This window comes from Typopeltis vanoorti, chromosome 19 (assembly GCF_054136105.1).
Source record: "Typopeltis vanoorti isolate ZY-2024b chromosome 19, IOZ_Tvanoo_1.0, whole genome shotgun sequence".
NCBI lineage: Eukaryota > Metazoa > Arthropoda > Arachnida > Uropygi > Thelyphonidae > Typopeltis > Typopeltis vanoorti.
Window position 1 is genome coordinate 35,067,222 of NC_143567.1, and position 20,510 is coordinate 35,087,731.

Here is a 20,510-nt window from a genome sequence, read left to right on the forward strand (position 1 = left end):
TCTGACATCAAAGACAGTGGAAGAAGTGGCATATAACCTCGTGGACATATTTGCTTGGAGCACCATCGATTCTTCAATGTTCAATGTTACAATGGCAGAGAATTTGCTAATAATGTGAGAAGCCTAAAGGAGTACTGGCCGACTTTGAAGATCGTCCATGGCAAGCCTCGCCACTCACAAAGCCAAGGAAGTGTCGAAAGAGCTACTCAGAACATACATTGAAAATATGCTGTGTACGTGAATGCAAGATGAAAAAACTGACCGATGGAGTGAGTGACTATGTTTCGTGCAACTAATAAAGAACAGGGCATTTCATTCTGGGATTAAGAGAACACCACATGAAGCTCTCTTTGGCTACAAAGCTAAAGTGGGTCTCACAATGTCTTCCTTACCCCTAGATGTTTTACAAGACATACAAACTGAGGAGCTGGAAAAAATGATGGAAAACATTCAAACAATACAAGAAGAAACAGATCACCCTATCCAAGAGAAAGAGTCTATTGCACAATACACAGTCGAGACTGTAGTCGACGATGGAAGAAACGAAAGTGGTGATGATGAATACACACTACCAAAGAGGCTTCCAGTTCTGCTACTTGCTATCTGTTTGAAGGTAAGTGGTGCCCATACGTGCAGAAATTGTCGCCGAAATGTTCATGCCGCCTGTGGACATGAGAGTAAAGACGATGCAAGTGAGAAAATAGAAGGTTATGATGTTAATATTTTAATATTGAAAATGCTGTCGAAGGTAAAATTCAACCTAAATTGAATCTGCAAATACAGGCCAAAAAAAGAAAATGGATTCAGACAAAAAATTTCCTCTTGTACCTTTAGGGGCTACTGTGTGTATTCCTATCCAGACGTCGACAAGGGACGGGGGTGACTCGCGCAATCTGCTGACGGTTGTTATGAGTGTAACAGACAATGGGTTTTACCGACTTGGACTTACTAAGAGTTGGAGTCGTTCCTGACCACGAAATAGCTCCCCGGTCAGCTGCTTCTGCTCAGTCCACGGGTAGCAGCCAAGGGTTCATGAGGTGTACTTACAAGACCAAGTGCCGAAATTTGAAGTGCTTTTGTGTGAACAAGGCAGTTAAGTACAATTCAAAATGTCATTCCAGTCTACCTTGTAGCAACAATTAGTTCAGCATTGGTCTTTTTCTCTTTTTGTAGAAAAATCCGGTATCTTACATTTTGTACTTCTTACATTTTCAAAAGCATCTTTTCAATAAAAGCCTTTTCATACTTTGCCGAAATAGTATTTGTCATTCTATATAATGCCTAGGTATTCTATGCAATGCAATGCCTAGGGAAAGTATGTAAAATATTAAAATAAAATAGACATTTAATACTTTGCCTAAAAACTTCACGCATTGTATAGAATGCCTAGGCATTCTATACAATAATAATAATAATAATCGTATGATGACACACGGCCATGAGTTCCCTTTACGGGGAGTTACAGCACCATCTCAGTACCCCCAAATTTTATTTGGGCTCCGGAACCAGCATAGGCTGAAGAATCAGACCTATGGCGAGGGTCAGCATTCCTGACTGTAATCCGTGTGTCCTCAGACCGGTTTGCCTGCTTGTGTAGCTCAGTAGAAGTAGCGTTTGCACTCTACGGCGCTTGACCGCACGAAGAAAAGGATTTGGTGGTTCAAATCTAGTCGCCGACTATAGGAACTTTTTCTAAGCCTTTTTTCGACCGGTTCCCAAGTTAGTCGATGTCTGGCATAGGCTAGCGGATTTTTTCTCCCGGAAACTCTGGTTTTTCATCCCATAAACTCAAGAAAATCGACCGTCGAACCCACACTATTTTCAGACATTAAAAATATTGTGTTAGGGTCAGGGACCACCAGATGGCGGCACTTTTATATATATATATATATATATATATATATAAATTGATAAAAATTGATATATTGAAATTGATAAAATTATCTGAACCCCATTGGAGTATGGCTAGAAGATCAGAATTGAGGGTAGTGGGTTAATGTTCTATAGGTTGAGGTGAGTTGTATAGAGTAAGGTTTATCAAATGAAATGGAGGAGTGCAATGTGCTGTTATCTGCAAAACTGCATTGGGTTGAAGGTCAACTGGAGTATGTCACTGATATATAGAAGGGAGAGGGTTGGTATGAGAACAGAACTTTGTGAAACCCTGACATTAGTTGAATGGTGAGAGGATAAGGAACCATCCACTATCACACATAGTGTGCATCCAGACAAAGCTGGTAATCCAATTTCAGAAGTCCTCGGATAGACTAAATAATGGCCTTTGTGCCAGACCTGATCAAAAGTTCTGGAGATATCAAATGCAACCATCCACTTGAGATTCGCCAAATTTCTCAATGGCATTTTTCCAGAAATGGGTGATTTATGTGAGTAGATCTCCTGTTGATCAGGAGCGATGAATCCATACTGGGTCATTTATTAGCTGTGTACCTTCGAAGTAGTGTAGTAGTTGGGAATTATTGGTTCTTTCCATTACTTTAGATAGGACTGATGTGAGTGAGATAGGGAAGTTTGACGTCAGTGATTTGTTACCCTTCTTGGGAATGGGCATGAATATAGGCTAATTTCCAGGCTGTGGGATAGAGACCAGTTTAATAAGAGAATATATATATATATGTTTAGCTGACATAGGACAGTAATCAAGTCTGGTGCACAAACATTCAGGACAATTTGAAGAATGCCATGAGTTAGAAAAATTTGTATCTAATTTGAACAATATTTTTCTGATTTCTTTCTGGCAAAGGGATATAGCAGGCATTGTATATTGGACATCTGGAATGGTTGGGGCATTTACCATTGTCAGTTATGTGTGCATGTGAGGTAAAGTGTGAAGCCAAGAGATTGGCTTTTTCTGTGGGTGATAATACAATACAGCCATCTGAGAAAGTTAATAGTGGGAATAGTGTTGGGAAATCATTACAACCAACTGCTTTCGCAAGAGATCAAAAGACTTGGTTACCATTTGGACAGTCTACAAGTGTCCTGCTTTTTGCTCTTTTAAGCTTTGTGCTTGTTGGAAGCATTGAGAGTTTTCTTGCAGCTAATGTGGGCTTGGGTATAAGCACTAAAAAGGATGGATTTCTTGATGTAAACCAGTTGAGGTATGCTTAATTATTTATTTATACAGACTTCGCTTTACTCTGAACTGTCATCCCCTAACTTAGTTAGGGGGTGACAGTTCAGAGTAAAGTGGGAAATGTATATTTCCATGCCAGTAAGAAATACTTTGGTGATATGTTCGGTGTATATGTTTGGTTTAGAAGGCGGGAAACAATAGTCCAACCATGGAAATGAGACATAGAAGTTACCAAGGCTATTCCACTTGACACTCTTATAATGCCAAACTACTCTTTCATGGCAGTGATAGTGTAAATGGTGTCGCATTAGACTGTAGTCAGAATTACCCGAGGAACCTACTACATTCGTTGTGTATTTGGAAGGATCATTGGTGAAGAAGAGATCTATGGTGTTTAAGTTATCTGGTATTTGGGTTGGCATGTGAACAATTTGTGTAAGAGCAAATGTTTCAGCATCTCTGATTAACAGATCTGTACAAGTGGAGGAAGAAGGCCAGTTAGTGATGTGGGCATTAAAATCTCCAAGGAGGATGATTTCACTGTTCGAGAAGTGGGACCGGAGAAAATCAATTTTTTAGGAGAGGAAATTAAAGACCTTGGAGTGGTTGGTGGCATTAAGGGAGCGAGAAAGCAAATTAATTTAACCGAGAATTTGGTTGAAAATCAAAATCATTTGATTTCAACCAAAGAAGGTTAATGTTGGGTGATTCTAAGTTGAGCACTCTCTGGGCGGTATGCCAGAGTGGATATATGTGCAGATACCACCCTTAGGTCGATGATTTAAGTGCGTAATTTGGAAGGAAGGTTGAGATGAATAATGCTTGGGGAGTAAATGCCAAAATGCATGTGGTGTTTGATATACTGGAGATGTTAGTGAAGTGGATATGCAAGGCTCTGTGGGGCATACATTTCACTGCAATGGTCGTTCACGTCATGCAGTGCCTGAATACTAGTCTCCATGATGGTTATTACTGGCATCACTTAATTTTTGCACTAATTTAACTTGTTTGTAGTTGATGACCCAACTGTTGTCTCCATTTTGGCTTTTTCTTAAAGTTGCTTTCGAAGTAGATGCCATTGTTCTCTCTGAGGAAAAAATAGATCAGGTTGAGGAAGTGTGCATGATTGGGGATAAGTGTCTTTGAACTTGTTATTAATTATTTTATTAGTTTAGATGTGCTTGTCTGTGTGTTACACAGAAGCATGGAATGTCGTTAAGTCCTTTTATTTATTCATGGGTCCAAAACGATTGCACCTGACGATATCTATCTTGTATCAATTTTGTTTGCAATGCCTTGAAGGAAAACGGCGGGAATGTGAAGAAAAAGTCCCTTTCCATATCCAGTAAACGAACATTCGTGGCATAAATGCATACTTAACTGACTTCCAGACACCCCACCCCCTCATGTTTTTTGCCAAATCTCAAGCAGAAACAACAGTACAACAGTGCAATATGTGTACAATTTTCCAAATTACACATATATTCACACCCTTCTATAAAAAAGAAGTGTCACTTGTTCATTTCTATTGTGCGATACTTTATTCCAGAGAATTCCAAATCTTTAATAACCGGAAATTATTTTTTAATAACCTCTGATTGTCCTTAATTGATTTAAGGTCTGCACCCATATAACGTGACATTCATTTTCTGCTTTTACCACTCTACAAATGGAAGTCATCTTTATTATTGTTTTGTATTTGGTAACTTAACATTCAAACTGAGTTATTTTCTTTTGGTTTATTAGTTGACCATAATTATTAAAAGATATGCGTAAATTATCAAAACGTTTCAGCTATTCTCTCTTTGGCTTCTTCAGGACAAGCATGACGGTAAACGGAACACTAACGTTTACAAGTAAAAAAAGAAGAAGAATGGAGTAACACAGTGAAATCAATTAAAATTAAAACCGACGCGTAACATCATAAGCATGTAACGTGATGTCTCAGTTATTGTTTATTGAGCGCGTTGTATAGTTTTAGCGAAATGAAATTCTGGAAAGCTGAATGAATTTATTAGGCTTTTCCAGATGTCTTTCAGAATCATTCCTTGATTAGATTTTCGCCCGAACGGAGTACAACTGCAGCTTCTATGAAGTTTCTACATCGAACATCTTCTTCTATATAAGGCATGCAGCTGTTATCCCAATCGATGGTGTGGTAAGAGATCCAGAAATGATGGGCTAATCCTGAAGTGTCTGTTCTGTTGTTGTTCATCCCCTACATGTTCTTATTTTCGAATTTCCAGGCTTCTTGATGTTTGGCCTATGTAATTTAATCCACAGGAACACGGGATGTTGTATACACCTGTCAAATCTATACGCCACATTTTAAAGAGATCTTAAAATGTGGCGTGTAGATTTGGCAGCAACTCTGACGTTGAAAGACCTCATGAGTTTGGCAATTTTTGTTGAAACTGAGCCTGCATAAGGGATGACGATGAACGATGTATATTGTGTGAGAGGAGGTTGTTGCTGTGAAGGATTCCTATGAAGAATCTTTTTGATTTTATTTATTTATTTTTTTTTTGTAACCGTTGTTTACTAGTGTTTGAGATACGAGAGTGAGTTCATCAAGGAGATTTTTTCATCTGAGATAATATTGGTTGCTCTATTCTTAAGCATATGTATTCTGCTGAGTTTTTGCGCAAAATAGTGAGACGATTTGAAGTGTAGGTAGCGTTCAGTGTCTGTGGGTTTTCGATAGATTGTGAGATCAGGACCGGTCCCAGAGTATCTGATACCCCCCTCACCCCTAGGCAAAGAAAATTTAGGTGCCCTATACCTTGTCTCTCTCTATATATTTTGTCATACGCACACAAGCACACATACACCTACACATGTGGATATTTATAAAAATAGTATCATTATAAACATTAAAAAAAATTATTTCTTTAGAGCCTGTGTAGCTCAGTGGATGTGGCGTTTGCACACCACGGCGCTTGGCCGTGGTGTGCAACTGTGGTGTGGAAGGAAGACTGGGTTTCGAGTCTAGTCGGCGACTTGAGGGAATTTTTCTAATCATGTTTTCGACCGGTTCCCGAGTTAGTATACGCGCTATGAGATACGTCGTTCGACTGAATGCACATAAATGAAGAGCACGTGTACAGTCCACGCCATTACATTTATCTGTAGCAATGTTGTTGATGTGGGAAGAAAAGCCGTTTATTGTTGAGCATTGTTTTTCATTCATACAAATTTGGTAGAGCAAATGGCCCGAGCTTACGACATGTTTGTGAGCTATTTGTTCGTCGTTTCCGTAAGCGTGCCCCTAGAAATAGTGTAATCATTGCCTTAATCGAGAGGTTCCGAGGTACTAAGATGTTCTGCCACAATGCAAAGGGCATTCGAGGAAACCAATAACTGTTAACACAAACGAGAATCACGGGCTGTGTTGGGGCAAGTGTTACATATCCGTAACGTAAACGCCGAACACAGGTAAAACTTGGGATACCGAGGCAGTCATGACAGAGAATCTTTAAGGAGCTGGGTGTCTTTTCGTACCTCATTCAGGTGAGTTATTGTTAAACAGCAACGGATTACGCTGCATGGTGGGAATACTATGCACGCATGCGGACCAATGTCTATGAAGAATCGTTCTTCCTCCATAATGTATGTTTCTCGGAGGAAGCACATTTCAATCTAAGTGGTCATGTAAACAGATGAACCTACAGAATTCTTGGTTTTTCGAGACTGAATTTGTTCAAGAGAAACCTTTTCACAGTGAGAAGGTGACCGCAGGGTGTGCAGTTTCCAGCTATGGCACAATTGGGTTCTAGTTCATTGAAGAGGGTGGTGTGACCTTGAACTTGAATAGCGAATACTGCATCCAGAATGTGTTGGTTCCATTCACCCGGTCACCCGGGATTTGTACAGGAAGTGTCATGAAAAAATATCCCGTTTCTTGCACAGGTATTTCAACAGGACAGTATTTCATAATAATAATAATAATAATAATAATAATAATAATAATAATAATAATAATAATAATAATAATATTTTTTCATCCTCGAAGCTGATATGTAAGCATAATAATAATAATAATAATAATAATAATATTATTATTATTATTATTATTATTATTATTATTATTATTATTATTATTATTATTATTATTATTATTATTATTATTATGCTTACATATCAGCTTCGAGGATGAAAGCAGAGAAATTAGTTCTTATCCAAGATGTATCATATGTAACCAAGTACATGTAATGTACGTATCACATGTAAACAAATGTAAGTAATGTATCATATGTAATCAAATGTATGTAATGTATGTAATAACTGTAACAAAAGTATGCAATATAGAGTGATTATATCCATTGATATTGTATATATAGAGTGTAAAATTGCAAAGAAACATCTGTAATAATCATCATTATGAATATTATAATAATATATGTTGTAAACAGTTATTGTTATTATTATTATTTAAAAAAAAAACTTTATGTACGAGAAAGTATTTGTTATGCATAATTGTCTTCATATAATATATGTAATTTATCTGAGAAATAATAAAAAAAAAAATTATTATTATTAAAAAAAAAAAAAAAAAAAAAAAAAATATATATATATATATATATATATATATATTATTATTATTATTATTATTACGTGACGCATCCAGGGAGTTCAAGGACTCATCGTGGGAGGACACTCAATGATTAACATATAAATATATTAAATTATACATTCTTTATTTTGGAAATATTAAACTCTGTTAATATTAAATAATGTTATATTCAAGCATGTTGATGTTTATAAATTAAAACATCTTTGTATGGGATGTTTTAGTTGATAAATAGTCAATCTCATACGGAGGTAGGATGATTTTCCTCTTTAAACCGGGTTTTTCACTCCACACATACGGGCAAATTGGCCATAGAAAACATACCACTAACCACATTTTTTATTATTCAGTTATACAAAATACTGAAATAATAGTTCCCGACAAGTTTCGTAAATCGTAGGATTTACATCTTCAGAGGATGAATAGTATAACTTAAAGTTTAAACAAGAGAATTAATAAATATTTACCCCCCTGAAGATGTAAATCCTATGATTTACGAAACTCGTCGGGAACTATTATTTCAGTATTTTGTATAACCGAATAATAAAAAATGTGGTGTAATCACCGAAATATATTTTTTGAACCAATTAGCCACAGAAGTCTACACCTGCAAATACCACTAACCAACAAAATGATCATTGGTGGGCGGCAGATGGCGTAGTGTGGATGGCAGATTATATAGTATGTAGATGGTGAATTGTGTGATATAGAATGCCCTCTTAAAATGAGTTCTTGCACAGCTTAGAAGTGTCACGCAATAATAATATGATAACAGTTTGCCTAGTGTCGCTTCAGTATAGCTAGCTTGTGATATGATATATCTGAAGAAAATAGCAGACGATGCAGCTTCTGGTAAGCTGCATAATGTTTCGTCGTTATGTTTGTCATAATTAATTCTATCAATAACGATAATTATAAATATGCATTAAATGAAGTTTATTCTTTTTAGGTATAATGGATAAAGGAGCGCACTTATTAACAGTGTATTCTAGTTACCATATTATTGTTTACCTTCTATAAATATTCAACCAAGGCAAAATAATACGAGGCCTTTAATATCAAGAAATGGGAGACTTAAACACATAACATACGTGTATTAATGTTTGAAGGAATAAAATACGAAGCTAGCAAATTAAAATGTAGAAGTGTAAAATAAATAATTTCAAAAATAAATAAAGGGAAACGAATATTAGAGTAAATATCTATTTTCTGTCGTTGCCGTGTGTTTCAAATCGATCTCTGAAGCATCTAAGGTTGTTTTTTCGTATTAGGAATGTTTGACAGGCCTAATACAAATACAGTAATAAAAAAAAATTCAGTCATTGTAAAAAAAAAAAAATTGAACTGAAAAAATGAATGCAAAAATTTTGGAATTAGCTTCGGAATTTTAAGAATAAATGTATGTGGGTTACCAAAGGTATTTTCTATATCAGCGCTTCCCAAACTGTGGGCCGCGGCCCCCTTGTGGGCCGTTAGTTTTGTTGAGGGGGAGGTGAAACAATGAAAACAAATTAAAAATGTTTTAGGACTAAGTATGCCATGTCAAATGTCTATATAAGATGCTGAAAATGTAATATTTGCATTTGATTTTTGCGATATTCGCTTTGTACGTTTTGTATTGAATATAAATATAATAAATATTATAATAATATGTCTGTATTATGATTTATTTTTCGATGGGGGCCGTGAAATATTTTAATTTTTCCAAGGGAGGCCTTTATATCCATAAGTTTGGAAGCACTGTTCTATATAACATTTGTACTGAAAGTCACCTTTATCTATGTCACATTTGCAATTAATTGTATTACAAATTGGTTGGTAGAATGAAACTTGCCCGTTGCTTAATAATAATAATAATAATAATAATAATAATAATAATAATAATAATAATAATAATAATAATAATAATAATAATAATATTTTTTCATCCTCGAAGCTGATATGTAAGCATAATAATAATAATAATAATAATAATATTATTATTATTATTATTATTATTATTATTATTATTATTATTATTATTATTATTATTATTATGCTTACATATCAGCTTCGAGGATGAAAGCAGAGAAATTAGTTCTTATCCAAGATGTATCATATGTAACCAAGTACATGTAATGTACGTATCACATGTAAACAAATGTAAGTAATGTATCATATGTAATCAAATGTATGTAATGTATGTAATAACTGTAACAAAAGTATGCAATATAGAGTGATTATATCCATTGATATTGTATATATAGAGTGTAAAATTGCAAAGAAACATCTGTAATAATCATCATTATGAATATTATAATAATATATGTTGTAAACAGTTATTGTTATTATTATTATTTAAAAAAAAAACTTTATGTACGAGAAAGTATTTGTTATGCATAATTGTCTTCATATAATATATGTAATTTATCTGAGAAATAATAAAAAAAAAAATTATTATTATTAAAAAAAAAAAAAAAAAAAAAATATATATATATATATATATATATATATATATATTATTATTATTATTATTATTACGTGACGCATCCAGGGAGTTCAAGGACTCATCGTGGGAGGACACTCAATGATTAACATATAAATATATTAAATTATACATTCTTTATTTTGGAAATATTAAACTCTGTTAATATTAAATAATGTTATATTCAAGCATGTTGATGTTTATAAATTAAAACATCTTTGTATGGGATGTTTTAGTTGATAAATAGTCAATCTCATACGGAGGTAGGATGATTTTCCTCTTTAAACCGGGTTTTTCACTCCACACATACGGGCAAATTGGCCATAGAAAACATACCACTAACCACATTTTTTATTATTCAGTTATACAAAATACTGAAATAATAGTTCCCGACAAGTTTCGTAAATCGTAGGATTTACATCTTCAGAGGATGAATAGTATAACTTAAAGTTTAAACAAGAGAATTAATAAATATTTACCCCCCTGAAGATGTAAATCCTATGATTTACGAAACTCGTCGGGAACTATTATTTCAGTATTTTGTATAACCGAATAATAAAAAATGTGGTGTAATCACCGAAATATATTTTTTGAACCAATTAGCCACAGAAGTCTACACCTGCAAATACCACTAACCAACAAAATGATCATTGGTGGGCGGCAGATGGCGTAGTGTGGATGGCAGATTATATAGTATGTAGATGGTGAATTGTGTGATATAGAATGCCCTCTTAAAATGAGTTCTTGCACAGCTTAGAAGTGTCACGCAATAATAATATGATAACAGTTTGCCTAGTGTCGCTTCAGTATAGCTAGCTTGTGATATGATATATCTGAAGAAAATAGCAGACGATGCAGCTTCTGGTAAGCTGCATAATGTTTCGTCGTTATGTTTGTCATAATTAATTCTATCAATAACGATAATTATAAATATGCATTAAATGAAGTTTATTCTTTTTAGGTATAATGGATAAAGGAGCGCACTTATTAACAGTGTATTCTAGTTACCATATTATTGTTTACCTTCTATAAATATTCAACCAAGGCAAAATAATACGAGGCCTTTAATATCAAGAAATGGGAGACTTAAACACATAACATACGTGTATTAATGTTTGAAGGAATAAAATACGAAGCTAGCAAATTAAAATGTAGAAGTGTAAAATAAATAATTTCAAAAATAAATAAAGGGAAACGAATATTAGAGTAAATATCTATTTTCTGTCGTTGCCGTGTGTTTCAAATCGATCTCTGAAGCATCTAAGGTTGTTTTTTCGTATTAGGAATGTTTGACAGGCCTAATACAAATACAGTAATAAAAAAAAATTCAGTCATTGTAAAAAAAAAAAAATTGAACTGAAAAAATGAATGCAAAAATTTTGGAATTAGCTTCGGAATTTTAAGAATAAATGTATGTGGGTTACCAAAGGTATTTTCTATATCAGCGCTTCCCAAACTGTGGGCCGCGGCCCCCTTGTGGGCCGTTAGTTTTGTTGAGGGGGAGGTGAAACAATGAAAACAAATTAAAAATGTTTTAGGACTAAGTATGCCATGTCAAATGTCTATATAAGATGCTGAAAATGTAATATTTGCATTTGATTTTTGCGATATTCGCTTTGTACGTTTTGTATTGAATATAAATATAATAAATATTATAATAATATGTCTGTATTATGATTTATTTTTCGATGGGGGCCGTGAAATATTTTAATTTTTCCAAGGGAGGCCTTTATATCCATAAGTTTGGAAGCACTGTTCTATATAACATTTGTACTGAAAGTCACCTTTATCTATGTCACATTTGCAATTAATTGTATTACAAATTGGTTGGTAGAATGAAACTTGCCCGTTGCTTAATAATAATAATAATAATAATAATAATAATAATAATAATAATAATAATAATAATAATACGTAATTGTATATATATATATATATATATATATATATATATTATTCCTTTGTGTTGATCTCGGTTGAGATGTAATGTCTCAGCGTGCATCCTCGAAGCTTTTTAGTAAACTTATCTGAGGATGACACCGGTTAGTTATTGTAAGAAATACATATTTTTATAAATATATGTATTTCTGGCTGTCCTGTAATTGTCCTCGATATAATATTTTAGCATAGCTGCATAGTGATATAAGTGTTTTGTTAGTATTTTGTGTTCTGACATTGCAGTGTATATAATCCTGGTCTTGTCTCTTTGTTCCCGAAACAAGTTTTATCATTTTGTACTGTAATGATATTAATCTACTTAGTTTGTAGTGTGTGCACAGAATGCATACGTTGTTATAGCATATCTTAGTATATTTTGGCATAGTGCTTTGTATATTAGTGTTTTCTGGCGTGTGGGAACTATGTCTTTTAACCTGTAGAGTTTGCCAGTTATTGACGGATTTTGTTTTGTAGATGGTTTATGTGGCTATTCCTGTCTTGTCAGAGTTTAGGTGTATGGAGTTTTTGGTGAGCCAATATGCCGTGCTGCATATTTGTTTGGGCTATACTTACATTATTATGGATAGATATTATAGCTGTATCGTCTGCGTATTGGAAGATCTTGCCTTTGAGAGGTAGCTGGTTAATATCGTGAATATAAGTGTTGAATAGAGTTGGGGGAGAGAACAGCTCCCTGTGGCACTCCGCAGGTTATTGGTAGTATTCTACTTGAGTTTGAGCCGATACATGTGATCTGTTTTCTGTTTTGAAGGTAGTTTCTAAGCCACCTGTGCAGAGGTCCATCTATTCCAACATGTCTTAGCTTTTCTAAGGTTTGATGTGTGAGTGTGTCAAATGCTTTAGTCGAATCGATAAAGACTACCATGACAATTTTGCTTTTATCTACGGCGATATTAATTGCGTCAGTAAAATCTTCCAAGAGAGATGTTGTTCCCTTATTTTTCTGAAAACCATATCGTGCTTTGGGGGATAATATGAAAGTTCTCTGTATATGTTGCAAGTTTCCTTACTACGATCCGCTCCATAATTTGATTGATAATTGGTAGTGTTGCTAAGGGTCCGTAATTACTGATTAAATTTCTTTTTCCATGTTTGTATATGGGTGTGGTTATGGCCGTCTTCAACACACTTGGTAGTATTCCGGTTTTAAATATTTTATTTATTAATTTTAGTAGGATAGGGCCTAGGCTAGTTGCGTGTTGCTTGATAATCCATCAATTCTTATACCATCGATTCCCGAGCTTTTGTTTGGTTTGATTTGTTGTACGGAGAGAAGTTCTGCTTCTTTTATGGTTGGGAACCATAATGTCTGTTTTGCTTGTGGTACAAGTGGAGGATCACGTTTTGTGATTGGAGGAATATTTCTGTGCAGTTCTTGGATTAAGGCTACAAAGTATTGCTTAAAGTCATTTGTTAGTTGTTGGATGGATTTAGCGTATTTCATGGAGCTGTGTTTTATGGTTTCAGAAGCGGTGGTATTGGGAGCACAATCCAGCATCTCGTTGATCAGATGCCAGGTTTGTTTCATGTTATTTTCTGCGGAGGTTAATTTGCCTCTGTAGTAGTTTCTTTTTTGCATTTCTTACTTGCGCTATAAGGCGATTCCTTGTTATCTTATATTCGTTTTTTTAAAACTGCGTTATTTGGATATCGTTTTAATTGTTTCCATAGAATGCCCTTTCCGTTTCCTCAGGGGCTCACTTTAGTGAGTACGGGCGTGGCAAACCCGAGGCGCCTGATGCTGGACCATGCCTTACTTCATCTAATATACATCTTTTATATTATCTGTAGACTGATCCCTCCTCTTCCTCTCTTGCTTCTTTCTTTCTTCTCTTCTTGCTCCTTCCCCCGAATGCTATTAGAGTATTCGAGGGGAATCTTCCCTATTTTGCTGTGTCATTTCGTCTTGTGCTAACAGGACATTATCAAGCACTGTAACATGATCAGGCCATCAAAAAATGTTCATACCGCATCGTCCGTCGCGCGGGTTACCAAGGGACGCGCTCGGGTTTTAGGCAGAGGGACCCGTTCGAAAAATATGTTACAATCTCCCTTAGACACCACTCCTCAGCACTCTGCTAGAGGAAACTCCATCAATGGGCCCGCTACCTGTTTGGGGAGGTGTTTAGGGGCAGCGCAAAGAAATGGTTCTGCAAAAGGACGGAAATGGCAACGACAACGGCACCAGACTATGGCTTTAGGCAATTGGAACATCTTCTCTCTGACAGGGAAGGAATTGGAACTGGTCGAGGAAGCCAAGAGCTACCGGCTAGACTTAGTCGGGCTTTCTTCGACAAGAGGAGAGGCTCTGGAACTGTCGACCTGGATAAGGGGTGGAAGCTATACTACTCTGGTGTGAGCCCGACAATGTCTGCTCAGGCGGGTGTGGGGATACTCACAAGCCCCCAGCTGTCAGACTGTTTTGCTGAGTGCATCCTATTGGGGGAAACGGGTATGTGTGTTACGGCTTCAGATGAAAAACCATGATTTGGCTGTGGTGCAAGCCTGTGCACCTAATCTGGAGTCAGAATACTCTGCCTTCCTAGAGGAAGTGGATGCTGCTTTTGACAGGGTGGCAGACATGGAATCAGTCCTGCTAATGGGTGACTTCAATGCACATGTTGAAACAGATGACCAGACATGGAGGGGTGTGGTTGGGAGTAACGGCGCCCGTGACCTTAACGCGAATGGGTTGAAATTATTGGACTTCTGCTGTACTAACAGCTTGTCCATAATGAATACCTTCTTCCACCACTGAGAAGTCCATACGTATACCTGGTACAGGGATACACCAGAACAAAGGCCTCTGACTGACTTCTTTATAGTCTCAGCAGACCTGCTTTTCCTCAGTGTTGGACGTTCGTGTGAAAAGAGGGGCAGAACTGTCAACTGACCACGACCTTGTTGTGTGCACTCTATGGCTTCAAAAACCAGATGCTACCATCAACGCTGGTAGGCCTAAGCAGCTATACCGCATGAAATGGGAGACATTGGAAAATGAGGCTGTGAGGAAGAATTTTGCAGATGACATTTCCTCCAGGTTCAAAAAGAATCCCAAGCATACTGCAGATGTTGAGGATGAGTGGAAGCTGTTCAGAACAGCTGTCAGTGCCTCTACACTCTCATGCTGTGGCAGAGAGCGGCTCGGCGTGGCAACGGGCAGTGAGAAAAGGACACCTTGAAACCAAAAAGTCCAAAAAACAGTCTGGGCAAAAGAGGAGTCCTACCTAACATGGCTTAGGGCCAAGTCACCTGAGATGCGTTTGCGGTATGCGGAGGCACAAAAAGCTGCTTCTGAGGCAGTAAAGACAGCAAAGCAGAAGGCTTGGGAAACCTTTGGAGAAAGATTAGACTGATCCTATGCAAATGCAAACAAAGTATTCTGGCAGACTATCCGCCACCTTCAAGGGAGGAAATCTTGCACAGCAAGGGCAATTAAGGCCTCTGATGGTGCACTTTTAACAACCGAGAAGGATATCCTCCACAGATGGAGGGAATACTTTGAGAGCCTTCTTAACCCGGGTGGCTCAGCAGTTGTGGACATCCAAAAGGTGCAGATCGGGGCAATGACTAGTCTCACAGCAGAAGAGGTCCATTTAGCAATAAAATCGCTAAAATCGGGCAAGGCTGCTGGCGATGATGAAATTCCGCCCGAAATGCTAAAAGCCTTAAATCGAGACTGTGTTCTCTGGCTGACTCGAGTGTGTTAGGCCGCTTGGATATTTGGGCGAGCACCAAAGCAATGGCAGACAGGCATAATAATACCAGTCTTTAAGAAGGGAGACCAGAAGGATTGCAGTAACTATCGTGGCATCTCTCTCTGCTCAGCCTGCCTGGGAAATTGTATGCTAAATGCTTGGAAAGACGGTGCAGAATCATAGTTGAGTCAAAGTTCCAGGAAGAACAATATGGCTTTCGTCCTGGTAGAAGCATAACTGACCAAATCTTCACTTTAAGTCAAGTCTGTGAGAAATCTGGGGAATATGCCAAGAATGTCTACACATGTTTTGTGGACTTGGATAAGGCATATGACCGGGTTCCTCGGGATAAGCTTTGGCAAGTAGTACAGGAGTATGGAGTGGATGGCCAACTATTAGCTGCCATCAAGTCCCTGTATGAATGCCCAGAGTTTTGTGTCAGGGTAAACAGCACAAAGTCTGAACCTATCACAGTCTCCGTTGGCCTCCGCCAAGAGTGCGTTCTCTCACCCCTCCTTTTCATAATATTTATGGACTGGATTGATAGGCACAGCCAAGGCAGTGAATGTGTCAGAATTGGAAGATGTAGCATTGTACGTCTGCTTTTTTGCAGATGACCTAGTTCTGCTTAGCTCTTCCACAGATGACCTCCAGCGGACCCTGGATAGGTTTGTAGCTGTTTGTGCAGACGCCGGAATGAAGATCAGTGTGGCCAAAACTGAAACATTTGTGATCTCAAGACAACCATCCCAGTGCACTCTACATATAAGTAGAGTCCCAATGAGGCAGGTGGAGAAGTTTAAATACCTTGGGTCCATATTCACGAATGATGGAAAATGAGACGTAGAGCTAGATACTCGAATTGGCTTAGCAAGCTCAATTTGCAGGAGCTTGGTCATTTGGTAGTATTGAAGCGGGAGTTAAGCCAGAAGGCAAAGCTGGCTGTCTTCAATACAGTCTATGTCCCCATCCTCACCTATGGTCATGTGAGTTGGGTAATGACCGAAAGAATGCGGACACGAATCCAAGCTACTGAAATGAGGTTCCTTCAAAGGGTTGCGGGGCTAACAAGACTCGACAGAGTCAGAAGCTCTGCAATTCGGGAAACCCTCAATATTCAACCGCTGCTTCTCCGTGTTGAGAGATCACAGTTACGTTGGTACGGGCACCTGTATTCAGCTGGTCAGAATGCCACAAGAGAGGCTCCCTCAGCAGGCCCTCTTTGCCAAGCCAGAGGGTGGAAGGCCAAGGACTCGCTGGATAGATTATATCCAAAACCTTGGGTGAACACGTTTGGGAATCCCACCAGAACACCTGAGCTTGGTGGCAGAGGATCGTGACCATTGGAAATTTCTCTTGCAGCTGTTGCCCCCACAACCCAATTAGGAAAGGTGGGCCTTGAAGATGTATGTCCTTTCTGTGTATATCTAGGATTGTGTTTTGTTATCTAAGGATTTTGCTTGTTTTTGAACGAATTCTGACTTTCTTTGCAGCTTTCTTATATATTTCATCCAGTGAGAGTTTAATGTTGTTATATAAGGTATCTATGAATCTGGTGACGCCGTGTGTTTTCAGTCGATTTTTCTTATTTCGTGGTTGACTATTTCTTCGTCTATTGTTTTGTGTTGCTTTTCATATGTGGTGCGTTGCATAGATATTGTATTAGTGTGCAGGTTTAGAGCCGTGAAGTAATGGTCTGCTATTTTCCATTTTATGACTGCTGCATTCAGGCACCACCAAATAGTGTAACTATTTGGTGGTGCCTGAATGTTTATATGATTTAAGCAAGAAGCAGTGATAGCATTTTCGACTATTTCTTCTCTAGTATATGATGTTATGGTTGGTATAGATTATACATAGATAGCATATCTATATATTGTACAGTGTTGTTATGGTTTTGGTTTGCAATATTTATGTTTATATCGCCAATTATCATTAGGTATTCAGTTGAGCATAATTATTGGCGTGAAAGCCAGCAATTGAGTTCGTGCAAGAATTTGATCACGTTTAAGTTTGGTAGCCTGTAAATAGCATTTAGTATTAAGGGATGCTGTCAATTGATGGTATCAATGATTTCGATGCAGAGTATTTCAGCATGCTCAAACTGATAAACATTTTCTTTTGCTATAATAATAATGATGATGATGATGATGATGATAATAATAATAATAATAATAATAATAATAATAATAATAACGTTTTATTTAAATAGACAATTACTGATAAAAACTGGAGGAATACGTTTTTTTTTAATTTAAATAAATAAGTTTTTAAATTTAAATAATAAATAAGAGAGAGAGAGAGAGAGAATAGGAGTTGTAATCCTAACTTTTTGACAATCAGTGGGCAGCCAGTGAAATCAAGTGCATTCCCGTTACTCGTTAAATAGGGTATCGATCCCAATCCTGATCATCTGTGATATTTTCCATAGCCTTTTTTGTACACATATTTGAGTTGTAGGAAGAACCGAGTTTCTGGTGGAGGAAAAAAAAAATGACTCTGCCAGAGATCGACGACTCGGGAATTGGCTGAAGAATGACTTAGAATAGTTCCTATAATCTGCGATTAGAATCGAATCTGGAACAGTTTTTTTCTTCAAGCAGTCTAGCGCTATGGAAGCGAACACACCATTTTCGCAAGCGCTATGGAGGCACCCAAATATTATTGAAATGATACTTATAATTTTTTACTTCGTGTTATCCTTGAACTTTGTAAACCATATTAAATCTGTGTGTGTCAGTTGTTATTAGATAATTATATTAAGTTGTAGTACCATATTAAATAAATATTTAATGAAAATTATTAAGATTTTATTACAGTACAGTATTGTTAAATTTCAATTAATTAAACTTTGATTGTATCCTCTAAATTGCTAAGCACAGTTAATTGGAATATGTAAGTAAAATTTAAAGCTTTTTTTTTTTTAATTTACAAAAAGTGGTATCACGCAGTACTGAAATATAAACTGTTCGAATTTATGAGTCGACTAAGGAGAAGGGTGATATAATAATTGTCCCTTGGTGTATTGTATATGGGAAATGAAGGAATACATTTAAAGGGACAAATGAAGAGAAAGAAAAAAAAAGTCTTTTTTCAACGACTTTGGCGTTGAACAGTGATAGAGCTTTTGAATAGCTATGCACAACAGATTTATAAAAGAACAAGGAACGTGGCCAGCAGGAGGAGGAGGAATGATTGTTGACGAAAGACTTTGCTTTACTAGATGGGACAAATGGTCGAATACCGATGTGATGAGAGTAGAAATATTTGTTGAATACGTTTTTAGGATACTACATTTTGAGGAAGCATCTTTTATTCCTAGGTGGAAGAGGGGAGGATTACAAGCGAGAAGTTAATGCATTTATATATACTCGGGATGTCAGCGAGGAGTGTGGGACCTGAAGGAATTTGGGCATATGTTTTTAGGGGATGTACCAAGGAACTAACAGTAGCACTAACTTATCTGTTTTGTGTGTCCCTTCCACAAAAGATTGTGCATTCCTATCATAGGTGAGATAAGGACAATAATTTTTTCTGCTCAGTCTCCAGAAATCCTGCTGTAAAAACAAAAAACCAGACAGAACTTTTGAAGCGACTTTAGATCTCTTTGAAGCGACAATCTCCAATCAATAAACTGCAATTTCGAATCTATGGCTGGATTCGAAATAAAAATGTGGTTATAGAATGGTAGTATGGAACTACGAGTACACACTACTGTGTATTACTTCTGTGGCTGTAAGAAGTTTGGATAAACTTGTAAGATCTAATATACAGCCTTGGACAGATGAAGACAACATCACTGCGCAGGTTGGCACAGATTTGTTACGCGGTGCTCTTTTTTCAGTGATATAGTGTTTTTATTATTATTATTTTTTTTTAATAAAGTAATACGGGTAATTGAAGAAGGAAATGTATATACTGTAATTTTTATTGAATTTTCAACGTTTGGATTTATATATGCGTAGCTGAGATTTGGAACTGGCTATCTGTTAGCGGTATCAAAGGTTTGCGTATGGCGGAACAATATCAGGGAGAAGAAAAGTTACAATGGAGTTCCACAGAACTCTTTTCTGGACCATTATTGTTCAACCTTTACGTTAATGATATTGCCACTCGAGAAGGAGACATTCAGTTGTTCCCGAATTATGTGAAACTAAGGCAGATTACCAGGTTTAATGCCGATGTAGTAGTAGTTCTTCAGTAAGATCTGAATATGAAATCTGAGTGAAATGAATATGAAGATCTGAGTGAAAGGTTTCAACCACAGATGACAATGTGCACGTTCTGTTATTTATGGAATTATACTGCGGAGGAGGGAAGGATTTTGAGGGGATGAGAAATTTGAAATGTTAGGAACACACTTCAAATATAGGAAAGACAACTTAGAGGATTGCTGCAATAATAAGGACGATGATAGTGGAGTGGTAATGGGCTCACTTTATAAGAAAGATCACGCCAAATCTAAACTAAATTTTATTAGAAAAAAAATTCATTTCTTTATATAAAATCATTTCTTAAAAAATGTCTCACGGGAAAGTGACCTGAAGTCGTAATGCTTTGTGATATGGGAGGGATCAAAAATCACAGGCACGAAAGTCTGCTATCATTTAACAAGAACTATAAAGGATTCTAGTCATCTTTGGTCAAAGCGAATATGTGGCCACTTTGATTGAGAATTCAGTTTGCCGTTTTGTTATAAGCAGGCATAGAATATCCTCGCTCACG

General features: G+C 36.7%; 1 protein-coding gene across 1 annotated transcript in view; it reads right to left on the bottom strand.

Moving 5' to 3' along the window:
- LOC150095990 (dehydrodolichyl diphosphate synthase complex subunit DHDDS-like) overlaps positions 1-20,510 on the bottom strand; it is a 69,341-nt gene that overhangs the window by 2,085 nt on the left and 46,746 nt on the right. The window lies entirely within an intron of this gene.